We start from the raw sequence: 19,765 nt of genomic DNA on the forward strand, positions 1-19,765 counted from the left end.
CACTTTTTTCAACAGGAGCACTCCTACTCCAACAAGGCCTCAACTTCTAATAGTGCCAATTCCTGGGCCAAGTATATTCAAACCACGACATTTCATTCCCTGGCCCCCATAGGCTTGTTCAAACACATGAGTCTATGGGGACCATACCTAAACATAGCATAATGCAAAATACATTTAGTCCAGCTTCAAAATCCCCACAGTCTATAGCAGTCTCAACAGTGTTAAAAGTCAAAAGTTCAAAGTCTCTTCTGAGATTCATGCAATCTCTTAACTGTAATCCCAGATAAAATCAAAAATACTAGACCAAAGCAAGACATAAAACCAGCTGAGCAAACTCCACATCTTCATGTCCAGTATCAAGGCACTCTTCAGATCTCAAACTTCTTCCATTTTTGTTTACTGCTGTTGGAAGATCTGGCATTCGGCAACATTAAACTTCATTCTCTGGGGCTGTTTCTACTCCCTGATAGCAACTTTTCTTGCCAGGTATCCCACAGCTCTGGCATCTCTAACCTCTTAGGATATCTAAGGCAACTTCAACCCTGTAGTTTCTTATTCCAATATCTGGGGTCAACACACAATTATGACTGGGCTCCTCAAAAGGGCTTGGGTCACATCTCCAGCTCTGCCCTCTGTAGCACTCTAGACTCTGGTGGACTCCATTACTCTGCTACTGCTGATCTTGGTGATTATCGCATGGTACTGGCATTTCCAGTACACTGGGGTTTTTTGATGCAGCCAGGCTTCACCAGTATCTTCTCATAGACTCCCATTATGTTGCAAAGCTTCAGATCTTTTGCATGACCTCTTCAGTCCTAGACCATCAACTACAACTAAGGCTTCACCTTCACCAATAGCAATTCCTGGCCTCCTCTCACAATCCCAAGCCTCCCCTGTTATCCATGACCCCTTCAAAACCAAACCACCTGGGTGACTCTTACACACTACCCAATCCAGCTGCAGCATGAGGTGCCACTTTTGCTATCTCTGAAGCACAGTTTCTTTGTGCTCTCAGAAAACACTTCCCAGAAGATTTCACCTCAGTGATGCTGGTCTCTTCTTGATCACCACTAACTTCCTAGTTCAGCATCAACTGTTCCAGTAGTCCCTTCCATTCTTGACTCTAAAGCCAGAGTCACATGGCCAAAGCTGCTGCTGCTTGCTGGGGCTGGAACATGGCACCACTTACCTACTACATTATCATCAGGTTTCTGTTTTCCAACTCCTGCACTACCTGAACATGGCTGTCCTGGAACTTGTTCTGTAAATTGACATTGAACTCGGAGATCTGTATGGCTCTGCATTCTGAAAGCTGGGATCAAAGGCATGTACCACTACACCTGGACTTAAGCTTTTCTCTGCTTAGAACTTGTTCTATAACAGGCTGTCCTTTAACTTAGAGATCTGCTTGCCTCTGTCTTCTGGGATTAAAGATGTGTGACACCATGCTTGGACCTAAGCTTAGCTGTGTGCTGTCTTGCCCCTAAGTCACCATTTCCTTAATCTGTTTATCTCCTTAAACATAGGATTCAGCTCCATTTCAATTCCTGCTGACCCTTTATTATTTGAACCATATATTTTATATGTTTTTTTCTTTTTGAACTTGCTATGTTTTATCAAAAAGCTTTTCATGAGAGTGAACCAGAGTAGGAAGTATATGCTAGGCTTTCCTGAGACTTCCTTTTACAATGCAATTGATCAAAATGTCTTCATAATAGGCTCAGGAAGACTCTTTAGACAATAGCAAAATGCAGCCACACTCTTTAGCAAAATAATATGAGAACAGTTTTCAGTCACATGTTAAAATTCTCCTCTGAAATCTCTAGAGCCAGGCTTCCACAGTTAAAATCAAGCTCAGCAACAAAGTCTTCCATATTCCTACTAGGATAGCCTATTCTTCCCTCACTTAAAGCATTCCACTACTTTCCAAGTCTAAAGTCCCAAAATCTACAACCAACCAAATAGAAGCATGGTCAGACCTATAACAACTTCTGTCTCAGGGTTTTACTACTGTAAACAGACAGCACAAGCAAGAAAATGCTTACAATGACAACATTTTGTTGGGGTTGGCTTACAGGTTCAGAGGTCCAGTCATTAGCATCGAGGTGGGAACATGGCAGCATCCAGGCAGACAGGGTATAGGAGGAGCTGAGAGTTCTACATCTTCATCTGAAGACCACTAGGCAAAGGCTAACTTGCAGGCAGCTAGGATGAAGGTGTTAAAGCCCACACCCACAGTGACACACTTCTTCCAACAAGACCATACCTCCTAATGGCACCACTCCCTAGGATAAACATATTCAAACCAACATACAATGAAATACCAAATTATTAAACTATAAGCTTCTGGAAGTAACTAAAAATTTAATATTGAGTGCTGAAAACTCAGTAGGCGAGAGGAGACTCCCCTTGGTTCAGCTTCAAGCAAAAGAGAAAACAAAGGTCTTGGTGATGTCCACAGATGTACAGTCTGACATTCTGTTAAATTGTTATTTAAGTTGAGAGGTCTGTGATCCTGACATCAAGCATAAACTGGAGAATGTGGCCTTTCTACTTACTAGCTTATTCATTGAGGGTATAGTGAAAGATCTTCTGTAGAAAAGTCTTAGTGTTGAATCCAACCTCTAGGCCCAGACTAATTTTTATGCATCAGCACAGTCTGCCAACTATGCCTGATGCTTTCTATACACTCCCCAATCTTCAGATCTACCCGATATCCACAACCAAAGACCCAGTGTAGACTGCTGAGTCTCACTTGTGTCTTACCTAACCTCTGAGTTTGTCTAGGTGTCAAATTCTGTGTTCTAGCTCAGCCTAGTGTATCATCACAAGACACCAATTAAAGAAATCTACATGTCCAAGTCCAATTTTTTTTAAAAAAGCAATACGACAGGTCAAGCCAGTAAGTTCACCATCCCCCCAAAACCAGAACTACCTAGTTGAACCTCATAACATAGAACTTAAAAGAACCATCAAAAAATTCAATAAATAATTCAAGGAGTTTAAAGATGACACAAATACACAGCTCCATGAATTGAAATAAAATTATTATCAAAGAAATAATTGTTTGAGTGATGCTCAAGAAACAAAACAAAAGCCTGAAAGAAACAATGAAGACAATTCGGGATTTTTATAACCAAACAGAGAGACAGAACTATTGAAGACAACTCAAGCTAAAATAAAAATGAAGTTAAAAGGCTTAATAAGCTACTGAGAAAACTCAGATGAAGCCTCACATATACAATGGATCAACAGAAGATAAAACATTAGAAGATCAGGACTCAAAGATAAAGCAAGAAATATGGAAAACATTTTTCAAACATGAAAAAGGAACATTCGGGAACTTTAGGACACCAAAAATAGGCTGAGTTTTGATAAAGATTGAGAGAAAGCTTGACAGTTAAAAGTGCCTTCTAGAGGACCTGGGTTCAATTCCAAGCACCCAACATAATGGCTCAAAGTCAACTATAACTACATTTTTAGATCTGACATAATCTCCAGCCTCTTCGGGCTTCAGACACATGTTCTGCATAGGCACACGTGTAGGTAAAACAACATACTCATAAAACAATAAGAATAAAAATAGTAACAACACCGATGAAAAATGATGATGATAAAAATATTTAATTCATATCTCCAAATTATAAGCATAGATGAAGAAGACGAATCCCAGAGCAATGACATAGAATGGCTCTCCAAAAAGATCATAGGAAAAAAAAAAAAAAAACTTCCCAAACTAAGGGAAAAAACATCCATATAGATATAAGAGGCACACAAATACCAAATAAATATAACAAGAAAATAAATTCCCCACAAAATATAATAGTTAAAACATTAAACATAAAGTGCTAAGTAAAAGTATTAAAAGCTGCAAAAGGAAAAACACAAGTTATACATAAAGGAAAACACTGTCATAAGAGCACACGAGTTCACAGTGGAAACTTTAAAAGCTGTTAGAGACTGGAGTATTGTATGCCAAGTTCTAAAAGAAGATACAAGCCAACCTAGATGGCAGCACCCAGCAAAACCATCTGTGTAGTTGAAGGAGAAAGATACAGTATCCATGCTACAACAGCCTAAAAGATCTCAAGTCCATGAGACCATTCATTCAGAGAATACTGGAAGCAATACTAAAGGCTGAACAGGTGTATAAATGTAGTCAAGAAACTATGGGAAGAAAACAAGTGAAGGGGTCATTACTGTAGCCCAAAGAATGACTAAGAATGCAAACAGTAAAAATACAGCAAAATGAACTCAACACACACCTTTCAAAAATAACCCAGACCCAAAAGGACAGATTTCTCAGGTTCTCTCTGATCTGTTGTTTCTAGCTCAAAATCTTCAGAAGTAAATTATAAGCTGAAGTAACTATACACACCAGTAAAGTAAAAGGGGACCAAGTGAGAGGAGCTCCAGAGAGGGGAACATCAGGAAATAGAGGATATGAAGGAGAAGATGGAAAAGGTGAAGAGGAGGGAGATTTATCTGGAGACGGAAAGGTAAGTGAATACAGAAGCAGAGGGAGGAAAAACAGAATAAATGATGTTTGATAAATTGTGAAGGAATTATTCTGAATTGTATTATTCCATGTTCACCTAAAATTACACACACACACACACACACACACACACACACACACACACACACACACAATCAGAGACACACACATACACTTACACATGCACAATCTTAAAGTAAGTTGTGCTGATAACCTCACACACACACACACACACACACACACACACACACACACACACACACACAGCTATAAACTATTTAACAAAACTTCAATTAGCCGAATTAGGGCACTTCTTGCCATTTACACCTGTGGGTGTTATTTCTTTTTGTTCTACAGCTTTTAAGTGTGTTAAGATGCTAATGTAAGATCTCTCTAGGTTTTTTTTGTTTGTTTGTTTTTTGGTTTTTTTGTTTTTCTTATGTAGGCACATAGTGCCTTAGAACCACATTCTTTGTGTCCAATCAGCCTGGGTATGCTGAGTTTTTATTTTCCTTCAATTGCAGAAAGTTTTTTTTTTCCTATTTACTGTATTGACCCATTTTTCATGTAGCAATGTGTTCTTCAGTTTCCTTGAGTTTGCAAGCTTTCTTTTGTTTCTGCTGGTAGTGTTCTTCATGGTAGTGAGAAAGGGTAGAGGTGGTTATTTTAATTTTCTTATATATGTTGAGACCTGCATTGTGTCTAAGCATATGGTCTATTCTGAAGAGTGTTCCTTGAGGTTCTGAGAAGAAGATATATTATTCTGTATTCTGGTGAAATGGTCCTAGTTATGTGTTAGGTACATTTGGTTTATGATGTCAGCTGAAAAATTTGTCTCTAAAGTTTTTGTACTGATGACTTGTCTGTTGGTGAAACTGGAGCACTGGAGCCTCCCATTATTAGTGTGTGAGGGTCAGTGCATGATTTCAGGTATAGTGCTATTTCTTTTATGAACTGGAGTGCCCTTCTTTGTGGTGCATAGCTGTTAAGAATTGCAATGTCCTCTTTGTGGATTTTTTCTTTGATGAGTATATAGTATCCTTCCATATCTCATCTGCAAAGTTTTGGTTTGATGTCTATTTAGTCAGATATTAAAATGGCTACAGCAGCTTACTTCTTTGGTCCACTTGCTTGTAATACATTTTTCCATCTTTTTACCCTTATGGGATGTCTATCCTTGATGTTAAGGTGTGTTAGTTGGATGCAGCAGAAGGATGTGTCCTGTCCTTTAACCATTTGATTAGGGTGGCTTTTTATTTAGAAATTGAAACTATTTGATATTAAGAATTATAAATGACAGGCTTTTTTTTTTTAAGGTTTGATACTCTGCATTAAGGTCTTACTCGTTACAATGAGCAAAAAGTACATGTAAAACAGAATGTAACCCAGAATTAGTCAACATTTTCTTGGTGTGTAAGGATTGAGCATAATGTTTTTTTTTTGTTTGTTTGTTTGTTTTGTTTTGTTTTGTTTTGTTTTGTTTTTTTCTTGAGTTTCACACAGTCTGTGAGTTGTTTCTGGGGCAGTCCAAGCCTCTGGGGTTAGCATCCCACTATCAGTGACAGCATATTATGTCTGTTCTTTTGTGACTGTTATGTCACTCAGGATGATATTCTCTAGATGCAACCATTTTTTTTAAGAATTTGGTTAAGTCATTGTTTCTGATGACTGAGTAGTACTCCATTGTGTAAATGTACCACAATTTTTGTATCCATTCATCTACTGAAGGACATCTAGGTTCTTTCTAGCTTCTGGATATTATAAATAGAGCTGCTATGAACATTGTGGTGCATGTATCTTTGCTGTATATTGGAGTGTCTCTGGGGTATACGCCCAGAAGTGGAATAGCTGGATCTTCAGGTAGTACTATGTCCAATTTTCTGAGGAATCGCCAGACTGATTTCCAGAGTGGTTGTATCAGTTTACAACCCTACCAACAGTGGAGAAGTGTTCCTCTTTCTCCACAACCTCGCCAGCATCTGCTGTCATCTGAGTTTTGGATCTTGGCCAATTTGACTGGTGTGAGGTGGAATCTCAGGGTTGTTTTGTTTTGCATTTCCCTGATGGCTAAGGATGTCGAGCACTTTCTTAGATGTTTCTCAGCCACCCCATATTCCTCAATTGAGAACATTTTGTTTAGCTCTGTACCCCATTTTTTCATAGGGTTGTTTGATTCTCTGGTGTCTAGCTTTTTGAGTTCTTTGTATACCTTGGATATTAGGCCTCTATCTGATGTGGAGTTGGCAAAGCTCTTTTCCCATTCTGTTGGCTGCAGTTTTGTTTTCTTGACAATGTCCTTAGCCTTACAGAAACTTTGCAATCTCATTAAGTCCCATTTGTTAATCTTTGACCTTAGAGCTTGAGCCATTGGTGTTTTGTTCAGAAAATTTTCTCCTGTGCCTATGTGTTCTGGTTTTCCCTAATTTCTCTTCTAATAGTTTCAGTGTATCTGGTTCAATGTGGAGATCTTTGATCCACTTACACTTGAGCTTTGTACAAGGAGATAAGAAAGGGTCTATTTTCATTCTTCTGCATGCTGAGTGCCAGTTGGACCAACACCATTTGTTGAATAGGCTGTCCTTTTTCCATTGAATGTTTACGGCTCCTTTGTCTAAAATCAGGTGACCATATACATGAGGGCTCATTTCTGGATCTTCTGTTGTATTCCATTGATCCACGTGCCTATTTCTGTACCAGTACCATGCAGTTTTCAGCACAATTGCCTTGTAATATAGCTTGAGGTCAGGGATAGTGGTTCCCGCGGATATTTTCTTGTTGTTGAGGATGAATTTTGCTATTCTAGGTCTTTTGTTATTCCTGATGAAATTACACATTGATCTTTCCAACTCAAATCATCTTCTTCATAATTCTTATCATTTTTATCAAGTCTTACTTTTTTCTGTGAAACTTTGTTACCATCTTCAGGGGCAGAAAACTTTTTAGACAAAAGAGTTTTATATCCTCTTCAACTTCTGACTTTGCATCTCCCTATGCAACTACTAGGTGTTTTCCACTAATATGAGCAAACCCTGAATCACACTTCAACCTTAAGACCATAGGCAATATTATCTCAAAGCCCCCGACAGAAAGTGTTGGTTATACACACATTTTCAAAATTGCCAGTGTGACTTTAATTGAACTGCCTCTATAGTTCATGGCTTCTGCCTCTACAACACATGATTCATCTTTTACTGCCTGCCTCTAAACTGACTGTTCTTAATGATTTCTTGTGTTCATTTTTATCCCTATCCACTTTCAAAATATAATCTTAGTCATCCTTTAGGTCACAACCAAAGAGGTAGTTCCAGGGCCTAAGAACACACATGTTCTTGTCCATCAAGTATTTCATGAGATAGAGTCACACACTTTGGTATGAGAAAACTGCTTGGAAAAACTACCTATGGCTTCTCATGACAGACATACAGACTGAAACATGCCAAGACCTGATATGTCTTTCTTAGAAATCTTGAGATATGAAAATATGTAGCCCTCTAATAACTTGTCCTTCCATAGTATTAGCTAGACATTATCTAAATGCCACTCTTCCTGGCATATTTGGCCCTCTATGTCAGGCCACAGGTGACAAGCAGCAATATGAAGATAAATGCTGGCATATGGAGGTGAAGGCAACTGATAATGTCTTTGTTTTCAGGCTTTACTGTGAAATCACATGCTACCTTTCATGAAGAAATATTGACCTCCCATAATTTTAGTTTCCTGTATGAAAATCCAGCAGTACTTTTCATCTGCTTTCTGCTCTGCTCTGACCATTTGTATGACTTTTTAACAACCAGAGAAATACTGGGGCACACAGAACAGACTGTGTGGGAAACAGGGTGATCAAATATCAAACCTCCTTTTGCTTCTCAGAGTTTGTGCTCAGCTCCCCCTGTGGTTTCTGCCACTGTGTCGCTCAGAGCACAGTAGTACACAGCCGAGTCTGACTCTTGCGCTGAGGCTTTCTGCAAATGGAAGGACGTGGTCCCTTTATCATATGTGGCTTCAAAACCTCTGCTGCTTCCCTTCTCGTTGGCTGTTGTGACTTTCAAAAGAAGCTGTGGACCTTCTCCAGGATATTGGACATACCAGAAAAGAGTCGGATATGTTGTGGTTGAATAAGTGCAGTTTATAAATAGGAGGTCATCTTCTGAGAGGGTCAGTTGACCTTGTTTCTGGGTCACTGAGTCTCCATGGGTCCTCCCTGGAAGAATAGAATAATTATATCACATTCAGAGCAAATTTAATAGATGATTAAATATATTCTAACATCATAGAAGAAGTGCAAATTTTAAGTCACTTCACTTACCAAGCACGAACAGCATCACAGTCACTAAAACTAGAGAAGAGTTCATCTTTAGTGTCACCAGAGGGATGCTCTCTACTCTTCATATAACGAAATGATAAATGACATCAAATGATGAACTATGAAACTTATAATTCACACAGATAATGATCATGTGTTAGGAAACTCCACCCTCTAGTGGACAGAGACTAAACTAAAGTCTGTGGCATATGTCCCAGAAGTCAGAAATGCACTTCAGTCCTCAAAATCATTTGTAAGGCACATATCAGATTTCAAAGGTCTCTTGTTCATCTGAAGAGTACAAGTATTGACCATTAACCTATTGGCTACCATCATTCTTAGGATTCTACCAGGCATGAAAGTATTGTAGTAGAGCAACTGATGGGTTTTCTGCTTTGGATTTTTCCATATGACAAACTGAATGGCAAAAAGATTTCTACCAATTTATTTTCACTGATATAAATATGTAGTAAGATACTATGTGGGTCTGGCTCAGACTTGAGAGCACTTGTTGCTCTTGCAGAGGGCCCAGGTTTAATTCCCTCAACCCAAAGAATGGTTCACAACCATCACAACAAGTATCAGGAAAACTGATTCCCTCTCATGACCTCAGTTGGTCCCAGGCACACATACAATACATAAACACAATGCAGGCAAAACATTCATGCACATAAAGTAGAATAAATAAAGTTTCAAATTTTTCTCAAAAATTTGCAAAATTTAGTAATTATGAATAAGCCCTATGAGTGTGTAATCATTACAACCTGCTCTGTTTTACTGTCTAGAAACTTCAAATAACAGGATTATTTGGTTAGTAGGTCACTGACTTGTTGAAACAATATTTTAAGATCAACTGCAAAGAACGTCTACAGCAAAGAAAACAGTATGACTGGCACATGGGACTCACATGTTGTGTCACATTCTCCATTAGATGTAGGGCTGGAACTTGTCACATTCTCCATCAGAGGTAGGGCTGGAACATGTCACCTTCTCCATCAGAGGTAGGGTTGGAACATGTCACATTCTCCATTAGAGGTAGGGTTGGAACATGTCACATTCTCCATCAGAGGTAGGGCTGGAACATGTCACCTTCTCCATCAGAGGTAGGGCTGGAACTTGTCACATTCTCCATTAGAGGTAGGGCTGGAACTTGTCACATTCTCCATCAGAGGTAGGGCTGGAACATGTCACATTCTCCATCAGAGGTAGGGTTGGAACATGTCACATTCTCCATTAGAGGTAGGGTTGGAACATGTCACATTCTCCATCAGAGGTAGGGCTGGAACATGTCACCTTCTCCATCAGAGGTAGGGCTGGAACTTGTCACATTCTCCATTAGAGGTAGGGCTGGAACTTGTCACATTCTCCATCAGAGGTAGGGCTGGAACATGTCACATTCTCCATTAGAGGTAGGGTTGGAACTTGTCACATTCTCCATCAGAGGTAGGGCTGGAACATGTCACATTCTCCATCAGAGGTAGGGTTGGAACATGTCACATTCTCCATTTGAGGTAGGGCTGGAACTTTTTCTTAGCTCTTTTCTTAAAATGTCATTGGGACCAGTAGCATTTGTTAGGAAACACAAAGCTGACGATTAGGCGGGATTGGTGAGACATGTGTAACTCTTTCTTGGAGAACTGAATAGGGCATCCTCAGCAGCCAGCTCACATAACTGTCTTCAGAAAAGCTTCTTCCTTTAGATGCCAAAGCTTCTACTCACGAGTCTGGTTTGCGTGGCTGCCATGCTTCTGTGGAAGTTTCTTTTTTGTCTTAATAATTTTTCCTCATTGACAGATTTTTTTCTCATAAAGCTATTCTGTCTCACCCCTGTCCTCGTCTGTTTTCTGATTCTTAATATTTTTAAAGGATACACATATTCTCTCAATGCTAGCCTTTGGCTCAGAATCTTAGTAATGATTGGGGAAGCTCTCTTTTTTTTTTCAGCCTGTCTGTTTTTTCCCACCAACAACTCTTGCAGTTCCTTCAGAATGTGCTCTTCAGACTGTCTTCCTATGTAAGATGTAGAATCACTTATTAAAACCACATTTTCTTTCTTATTTCTTCTTTATTGCCATGGAATTTTGAACATATTGACAGATTGGGTGTTTACATCATGCACAGAGGAGACCTAAAATCTAATGATAAAGTAATTGCTTGGCCCCCAAAAACAATCATGTCACTATTGCACCAGTGGGCACATGTTGCTTATCAGGTTAGTCATTTAACACACAGTATCCACAGCTAGGAATTCCAAAAATGGTGTACCTCTCTTAATTCTCTCTACCTAATAGAAAATATTCTATCTCTACTCAAACCTGATATCTTTGCATGCTACATCAAAGTATATGCTCTCTTCAGCAATCCCATCTTCTTAATTAGTTAAATTACATACCAAGACAAAGGAAGCATCCAATGTTGTTTGGAGACCTGTGGGACCTCCCTAAATAATAACTCACATGGAGATCTCACACACCTGGATCTGAAATTTTTGTATAAAAACCTATGCACTCTCATAGTGATATATTGTGCCTTATATACTTTAAACAGAAAAGTCTGAACATTCAAAGCTAAGATTTATCTATGAGAGACAAGAAGGCAGTACACTTTCTTGGTATGGGCACTACCCAAACTGGTTTGTCCCAGAATAATTTATCAGAAATGAAACAAGGCCAGTTATAATAGTCAGAGCCTATTGTCCTTGTCTTCCTGCCACTGTGACTGTGGGACTTTATCTTCTTCTTACAGTTACATGTACCTACAGGGTAGGAGGGCTGCAAATACAAGTCCATTATTGTTCTCCTTCAAGGGGCTCTCAAGTCTCCTTCAGCCAGTCTGGAAGTAGCCATGTCTATTCTATAATGTCTTGATACTGCCATGTTCAACTTAATTTAAATTGGGATTTATAAAATATTTTTCAACAATTTCTTCATGCATTGATGTTTTTCCTGCAGGAATATTTGTGTGAGGGTGCCAGATCCTCTGAAGCTGATGTTACAGACAATTGTAAGCTGCTGAGATGTCGGTGCTGGGAATTGAACTCAGACCCTCTAGAAGAGAAGCCAGTGCTCTTCGCTGCTTAACAACCTCTCCAGCCCTCATAAAAAAAGGGAATGGTTTTTCTTATTGTTAGTTTGATGTATGCTTGTGTGTCGGTGTGTGGGTCTGTGCATGGGATGCTGGTGTCCATGGAGGCAGAAGGGCTTAGGATTTCCTAGAGGTGAAGCTACAGAAAGTTGTGAGCTTCCTGATTTGGGTACTTGGCATTCAACTCCAGTCCTCTGCAAGATCACTTAATTGTTAACAGACCTCTCCAGAGTCCTTTTTAGTAGGTCTTATCTTAAAATTTTTAAAAAGTATAGTTAGGGAAAATACTTGGCAGTTAAGAGCATTTGCAGCTCTTGCAGGATACCTCAGTTAAATTCCAAGCACACACACAGCAGCTCACAACTACTTGTAACTCCAGATTTAGGTGATATGATGCCTTCTTCAGGGCTCCATGAGCACCATGCATGCATGTGGTACACACACACACACACACACACACACACACACACACACACACACACACACAAACACACACACACACACACATACATACATCTCCCCACACTAGTAGATCATCTGCTTATTTGGTCCACAAGGACAAAGGGAGCAGTGACAACTAGCAGGATGGGGTTGGGGAGAAGTGGTAGTTCGAAAGCTCTGGAGGTACACATGGGGAATGACCACACTAGTACTTCTTGTCAGTAGGAAGATCAACTTTATTAGGGTGATTCAAGGCTTTAAAATATTGGGGGAACTAAGGATAGGGACATCTAGGATGGACAAAGGTCATTGGCTGGGTGCTTAGGGTACCTGGCATAACTATTTAACATGGAGAGCCATTTCAAGAATCTCAGGTGCTGCTAGAACATGTTTTTGCAGGAAAAAAATTGACCCTATAAACCAATTAAGTCTATGTGATATTCCTCAGGTACAGGCGAGTGTGGGGGCTTAGAGTCCCTTGGACAAGGACAGAGAAGGAAAAATCCTGCTAACAAGGGAGTCTCTCATTTTGCACTGAGCTATCCAGTCATGGTACTTCAACCTTAATTAACAGTTTTCACACACACACACACACACACACACACACACACACACACACACGTGTAATGTATTTAATTAATAAATCCTTGTTAAAAATTGAAAGAGGATGTAACCACTGGGACTGTGTTCTACAAATCTGCATTTGGATTGGTTGTATGACCAGGTCCCTGTCAGTAGCCTCAGTCCCCCATAGATTTGTGACCATCAGTCACATAAGGGCAACACCTCTAGCCCCCTACATGTAGATGAGAAAAATAATGCAATCTGTGGCCCCCATAGGCTCAAGATAGATCTCCTTGCTATGTACCATGAGGTCCATAGAGGCCTGGAGGGCTTAGCCAATAAGCTTTCCTTCCCAGATAATCTATAACATTTTTCCTTATATGCACAAATCAGTGTAGTTTTCACCCTTCACCACGGAAACTCCTCTGTAAAAATGGAGACCTTTACAGTAAGTATGACTGTGGAACAGTGGACCATGGAAGATAGCCTGGTCCCCAGTTGAACTAAGTCCTGGAGACCCTGAAGGGACAAGTAAGAACCTTGTCTGCTTGGTGAGTTTGACTGTGCTTACACCACACCATTGCCAGGCAGGTGTTGGGCCATAGGGAAATCCCAGGACACAGCTTTCAGGGGTGGAAAAGCACAGTGTGAGGTGCTGGACAGCTGGAGCTGGCTCAGGGGCCACTGGACTGGGCTGTGGAGTTTGAAGGCTCTTGGACATCCAGGTGCTGCTAGAAGTCACGAAAGAGCTGAGAACAGAAACTAGGCCTGCTGGCTGGATCTGGTCTTTGGGGTGTGGGAAAAGGGGAGCTCCATCTGATCCCACTGTGATTGTCTTTGGCTTGTCCAGCAGGAGGATTGGCTTGAGCTTGGTGGCAGTCATATCTAGGAATGCAGAGAGGCCTTCTACTGGAGATTAGACTGCAATCTGTAGGCAAAGACCATCTTCGAGGCTCCTCACCCAATGAAAAGAGACAGTCAATGGTTTTAAGGTGTTTATTGTCATGGCAGAATAGTGAATGAATAAAACCATACCCTACTTCTCAGTGTGGGCCCAAGATTAAATGCCTTTTGCAAGGAGGAGTGTCTTGGAAGGAAGCTTATTGCCTAAGACTCACAGGCCTCTATGTACCTCATTAGCATGGAGATCTGTCTTGAGCCTACACGACCACAGGTCACATTCTTTTCCTCATCTACCTGTTGGACTTTGGGGCATTACCCTTATGTGACTGATGGCCACAAATCCATGTGGGGCTGCGGCTAGTGGCAGGGGCCTGGTGCCCGGGAGCAGATGAAGCTGCTATTGTCCCTTCATGGTCTCCAAGCCTTAGCTCAATGTGGGACCAGGTTGCCTCTCCTCTCTTGGTCCACTGCCCCAAAGTTGGACTCAACTGTAAAGGTTACAATTCATTACAGAGGGGTTTCCTTGGTGATGGGTGAAAACTACACTTATTTGTGTATATAAGGACAAATGTTTACAGATTGTGCATTATGATTGTGCTGAATTAATGAATCCATTGTTGTAAATTCTCCTTAAATAACCATAACTTCACTAGCACCAAGAGGTTAACTAGGTGTCCAAATCCAAGCATGGTATCCCTCTTTTTGAGAAGTTCTCAAGTCTACTTATAGAGTAGATGATAACTACCAAGGTATGTGAGCTACTACCACTCCCGGAGCGTTTTATGTGCCATACTGCACATGGATGAGGATAACGCCAATGGATACTTTTGACTCCACTATAAAATCCTATCATGGAAGAAAAGCAAAATTAATCCATGATGCTAAACTTATGACTCCATCTTGGGTATGTCAAATTACAAAATATATGCATGACAGGATAAACGCTTTGTTGTCTAAAACTTTCATGTATTATAGTGATAGTGATATTTCCGAACTTTTTTAGGATATGTATCCCACATATCCCAATGAATGAATGAATGAATGAATGATTTGAAATTTTAATACTATTCAAAGTAATATTATGGTTATGGGGGAAAGTAGTGTCAAAAAACACACAAGAGACAAAGTAGTGTCATAAAAAAAAACACCTACAACAAAAGAGACATTATTGAAATTAGGAACATTAGGGCAATACCTTAGTAGATAAGCACTGTAATTTAAACATGTTCTTATGACTCACACTTTTTAGAAAGGACATTTTAAAGCAACAACAACAAAATGTATGAGCTAGGATCATTAGTCCATCTCAACTGCAGAAACACCAGCATCTAACATGTAGTTCACAGTATTGTAAGGAAATGAGAGAAACCTCTGGTTTGTATCATGAGTAAAGAAAATATGATCAATGATGAGATGATGCCCAGCGGGTATTTGCTAAAGTCCCTCATTGTGGCAATGACAGAATGGCTTCAGGGTACTTGTTTGTGGGGAGCACTTTTTAGAATAGCAGGAGAGTACATTTTTTTAACATCTCTTTATCATCCTGAGTGAGGTAACCCAGTCACAAAAGAACACACTTGGTATGTATTCACTGATAAGCGGATACTAGCCCCAGAAAGCTTGGAATACCCAAGAAGCAATTCACAGACATTATGAAGCTCAAAAAAGAAAGAGCGCCAAAATGGGGATGCCTCAGTCTTTCTTAGAAAAGAGAACAAAACTCTCATGGGAGGAAATGTAAGGTCAAATAGAGGAACAGGGATTGAAGAAAGGATCACTCAGAAGCCTCCTCACCTGGGGATCCACCACATATGCAGTCACCAAATCCAAGCACTATTGCTGGTCCCAAAAAGAGAGTACAGTTCTGTTGTTTGAGATGACAAAGATCTCATAAAAACCAAAAGGCTGATGTGTCAGCAAGAACTCAGCCCAAGAGATTATTTAAACATCTCCACAGTGATTTTGTAAAATTATATTTCCTGGCAGAATTATAAGTTTGAATTAGTTTTCTGTTACTGCTTTTGTTTTTATCTTTGCTTTCTATAGGAATAGAGACACTCTCTCAGAATGGCTAAAATTTTAGTTTCATTTTGTGTTCTCCACCTATAATCCTTCTAGTTATGAAGAAAAGTTTCCTGGACCAGTGAGGTTCTACCTGACTCTCATTCAGAAATTTAATTTTCATCACCTGTTGTCCTCTGAAAGGTAGAAAACAGAAACGGTATACCAAAGCTGGAGGTCATTATTGTATTGTGCTGGGATATAGCTCAATGATAGGACCCTTACTGAGTGCTTCTGAGACTCTATATTCAATCCCCAGAACCACAAGCAAAGGCCTTGATTAGTCCTTGTATTTGTTCTTGAACCCCAGGGGCTATGCAAAGAATTCCTTCCTATTGCTTTCTTCCTCCTTAGAGAGTGTTACATACTCTTGCCGTGGCTAGTCACTAACAAGAACTTCAAATCATACATATCTTTATTTCTTTAGTGTATACTAATTAGACAAATAATATGTATAATGTATGTATAATGGATTTTAATAAAACCCATCCCCTATAACTAACCCACGTTTGCCTACCCTCTCATTAACTATATTACCCTTAGTCTTAGTCTTCCCAAATAGTATTTCTCTATCTTCATGTCTTTTTGTTTGCAAATCTAGATTCCTCGTATGAGAGAAAATATTCAATATTTGTCTTTGTGTATCTGACCTATTTGGATTAATGTGATATTTCCAAAAAATAAAGATCAACAAATGTTAGTAAGAAAAATAAACCTTGTGCATTGCTAGTAGGAATGTACACTTGCAGCCACTATAGAAATCAGTATGAAGGTTTATCAAAAACTAAATACAGAATTACTGTGTGGCTTCACTATATCATCTTGTGTATACTCTTGAAGGAATCAATGTCAGCATAAGAGGAGAGAGATTCCTGCACATTCAGGTTGTCACAACACATATTGGAATCCTTCTACAGACTTAGCTAGAGAAATTAATGAAGGGCAGTCCCTTCATCAATAGGCCAAGGATTTGTTCTTTCTTCTTGTTCTTTAAGTGATCTGCATGCTAAAGAGATGGTGGTTAAAAAATCAGTTCAGGAAAAAGACACCATTGAACCTTGTGAAAATTACCTCATTGACACTGTTCTCAGCCAATCAGCAGACAAAGCAAAAAGTTCATCCTTCACTGCATTTTACCAACTAGTATGACATCATTCATACACAATTGACAGTAACCAGAAACTTAATGGAATTTGAGATCTTAACCAATCTTAACTAATCTCCAGCAAATCTATTTACACTGCAGAAGGTGAGAGCTGGCTCCAAACCCCTGGGCACACATGCCACATGCATTGTCATCTGTAGGAAAAATGTACCATCAACAGTAATCTTGCTTCTCTCATAAAATACCTGGTAGTAGAAATGGACAAATGAGAAAGTCGGTGCGTAGTCGACTATCACAAGAGTGAGTCAGATTCAACAAGACAAAAGTTAATTATATCTACTCTTTCAATTTAGATGCCCTTGAAATGATACATCCCTCGTCAGAAGTTGGAGTATTAAGGAATTATTTTTTTACACAACTTTATTGCCACTGATTTATCAACCACTCAAAAGTACACCTTAAATTATACTTAATTTGTGATTCCTTCAGACCATGAAGATAAAGCAGAGAGCTCTTTTATTCATTAACTTATTTATTCACTTTATATCCTAATATCAGCACTCCCTCCTCCCAATTCCTCCCTCACACAGCTCGTCCCCTCATTTCCCCCTTCCCTTCTCTCCTCTGAGAGAGACAGCCCACCCAGGGTATCACCCAACCTGGCACACCAAGCCACTGTAGGACTGGGTACATCTTCTCTCACTGAGGCCAGACTAGGTGGCCCAGTTAGAACAGGATCCAGAAACAGTCAACAGATTCATGGACAGCCCACACTCCAGGTGTTGTGTGAGCCACTTGAAGATCGAGTTGCACATCTGCTACATATGTGGGGCACGGGAAACATAGGTCCAGCCCATACTCTTTGGTTGGTGGTTCAGTCTCAAGCAGAGAATTCTTTTTTCTCCTTTTTTAAAAATTAAACGTCCCACTTGTTTACATCGCAAACGATATCCCACTTCCCAATTACCCCTCCACAAGCCCTACCCCACATTTGCCCTTGCCTTCCTCCTCTTTGCCTCTCTGAGAGTGCCTTCCCCACCAACCCACCATCTCCTGCCCCACTGCACCAGCATGTCCCTATGCTGGGGCATCAAACCTCCACAGGGACAAACGGACAATTCTTTAGGAAGCCATCTCCCTCTCTACCCACTTGAAGACTGGAGTAAGGTGATTGATAAACACACTTTCACAAACACCGGGAAGACAAAGCAGCCACAAAAAGAAAGTGTGTAGAAATAAAGTTTATTTTCTTGAAGAGCTTGCGTCTTTAATGAAACATAAAAGGAAAGCCATGGGCTTCTTTAAAATAAGTTGTATTGCACATATTTGAGGTTCACAACAGTGTGTAGGAGTCATGTGGGTAATCAAACGATCACATTGGAGTGAATCAATATGCCCATCATTCTTTTCAGGTACTTTTTGGGTGTTTGACAAAAACAGCTAAAATCGCTTATTTAACAAAAATCCATTGTACACTATAGTTTAACTAAATATAGTGTTGACATTGTACAACATAACTTTTGAATATATTGATCCAACATATTACTCTAGTTTGAAGAAAAGTTTTAGCAACTTACACTCTAGGTACACAGTCAATCACTTTTATACCACACACACACACACACACACACACACACACACACAGTGTGTACAATAAAAATTTAGTGCACAATACATGTTTATCACATACAATAAATATAAATTTTAAGTGGTTATTAAGCAGCAATTAACAATATGTTCTAAACTTCCTGAGTCATCTTGGGTCTTATCGTAAATACTTTAATATCTTTATGGGTTTTTTTTCCATTCACAAATAAGGTGACAAATGCTCTTGTGGGATGTCTGACACAGCAAAAGGCGCCACTCCAGCCCTGTAAGCAGGTTTGAAGACAGGCTGCAGGTGCCTGAGGAGCAGTGTGTACTTGCTGTGCAAAAGTAGACGGCCGAGTCTCCAGGCTGAGTGGCTGTGATGTACAGGGAAAGGTGTTTGCTTTCCTTATCAAATAAAAGAGTGAGTCTTTTGGTCTGCTTTCGTTCCATATTTGAACGGATGTCAATGATGAACTGAGGATGCTTCCCGGGCTCCTGCTTATACCAAGGGAAGTAGACGAAGGCACTGTCTGTGTAGGAGCAGTTGATGAGAGCACTGGTTCCCTCCTGGACACTCAGGGAGGAAGAAGGCTGCTCCACCCGCGCACCTCGGCTCTTCCCTATACAGAAAGATGGAGAGAAAGGTCAAATCGTTAATTTTAGTTATATTTTTACTATAGCAAGGAAAGAAAATATGAATGAAGCCATTTTCTGAACCATCTAAGGACCATCTAGCATACTCTATCCCCGCGTACCCCCACTCACCCAGCGCCCACCCTCAACTCACAGTTCTCCTGCAGCCAGAGGAAAATAAACAAAGCATGGATAGCTGTCTTCATTGCGCTTCCTATTCAAATCAACTGGAGATGCTCGGTCTGTATCCAGATGAGCCACTTTCAAGTTCAGATTGGCCTTTGTCATTATAAGAATCACACATGCTGAGTTATTGGCCCAGCCAATAAGAAAAAAGCTCGCTCATTCAGAATTCACAGAGGTGCACTGCCACCCTGTGGTCCGACGTCTAACTACTGAAATCTAGTTGGCTTTTTTTTTTTTTTTTTTTTTTTTTTTTTTTGGATATTTTCTTTACTTACATTTCAAATGTTCTCCCCTTTCGCGGTTTCCCCTCTGGAATTCCCCTATTCCATCTCTCCTCCCACTGTCTCTATAAGAGTGTTCCCTCATCCACTCCCTCCCATCTCCCTACCCTGTCATT

General features: G+C 40.0%; 2 gene segments (V, D, J or C); both read right to left on the reverse strand.

The window, feature by feature from the left end:
- Positions 1-8,364: 8,364 nt before the first annotated feature.
- On the reverse strand, positions 8,365-8,850 carry LOC308428055 (T cell receptor alpha variable 9-2-like). The segment is given in 2 exons: positions 8,805-8,850; positions 8,365-8,699 (listed from the first exon to the last, which is right to left on the reverse strand).
- A 9,897-nt stretch (positions 8,851-18,747) lies between these two features.
- Positions 18,748-19,388, reverse strand: LOC308428056 (T cell receptor alpha variable 13-2-like). The segment is given in 2 exons: positions 19,337-19,388; positions 18,748-19,169 (listed from the first exon to the last, which is right to left on the reverse strand).
- Between the last annotated feature and the right edge of the window lie 377 nt (positions 19,389-19,765).

This window comes from Micromys minutus, assembly GCF_963924665.1.
Source record: "Micromys minutus genome assembly, chromosome: 12".
Taxonomy (NCBI): domain Eukaryota; kingdom Metazoa; phylum Chordata; class Mammalia; order Rodentia; family Muridae; genus Micromys; species Micromys minutus.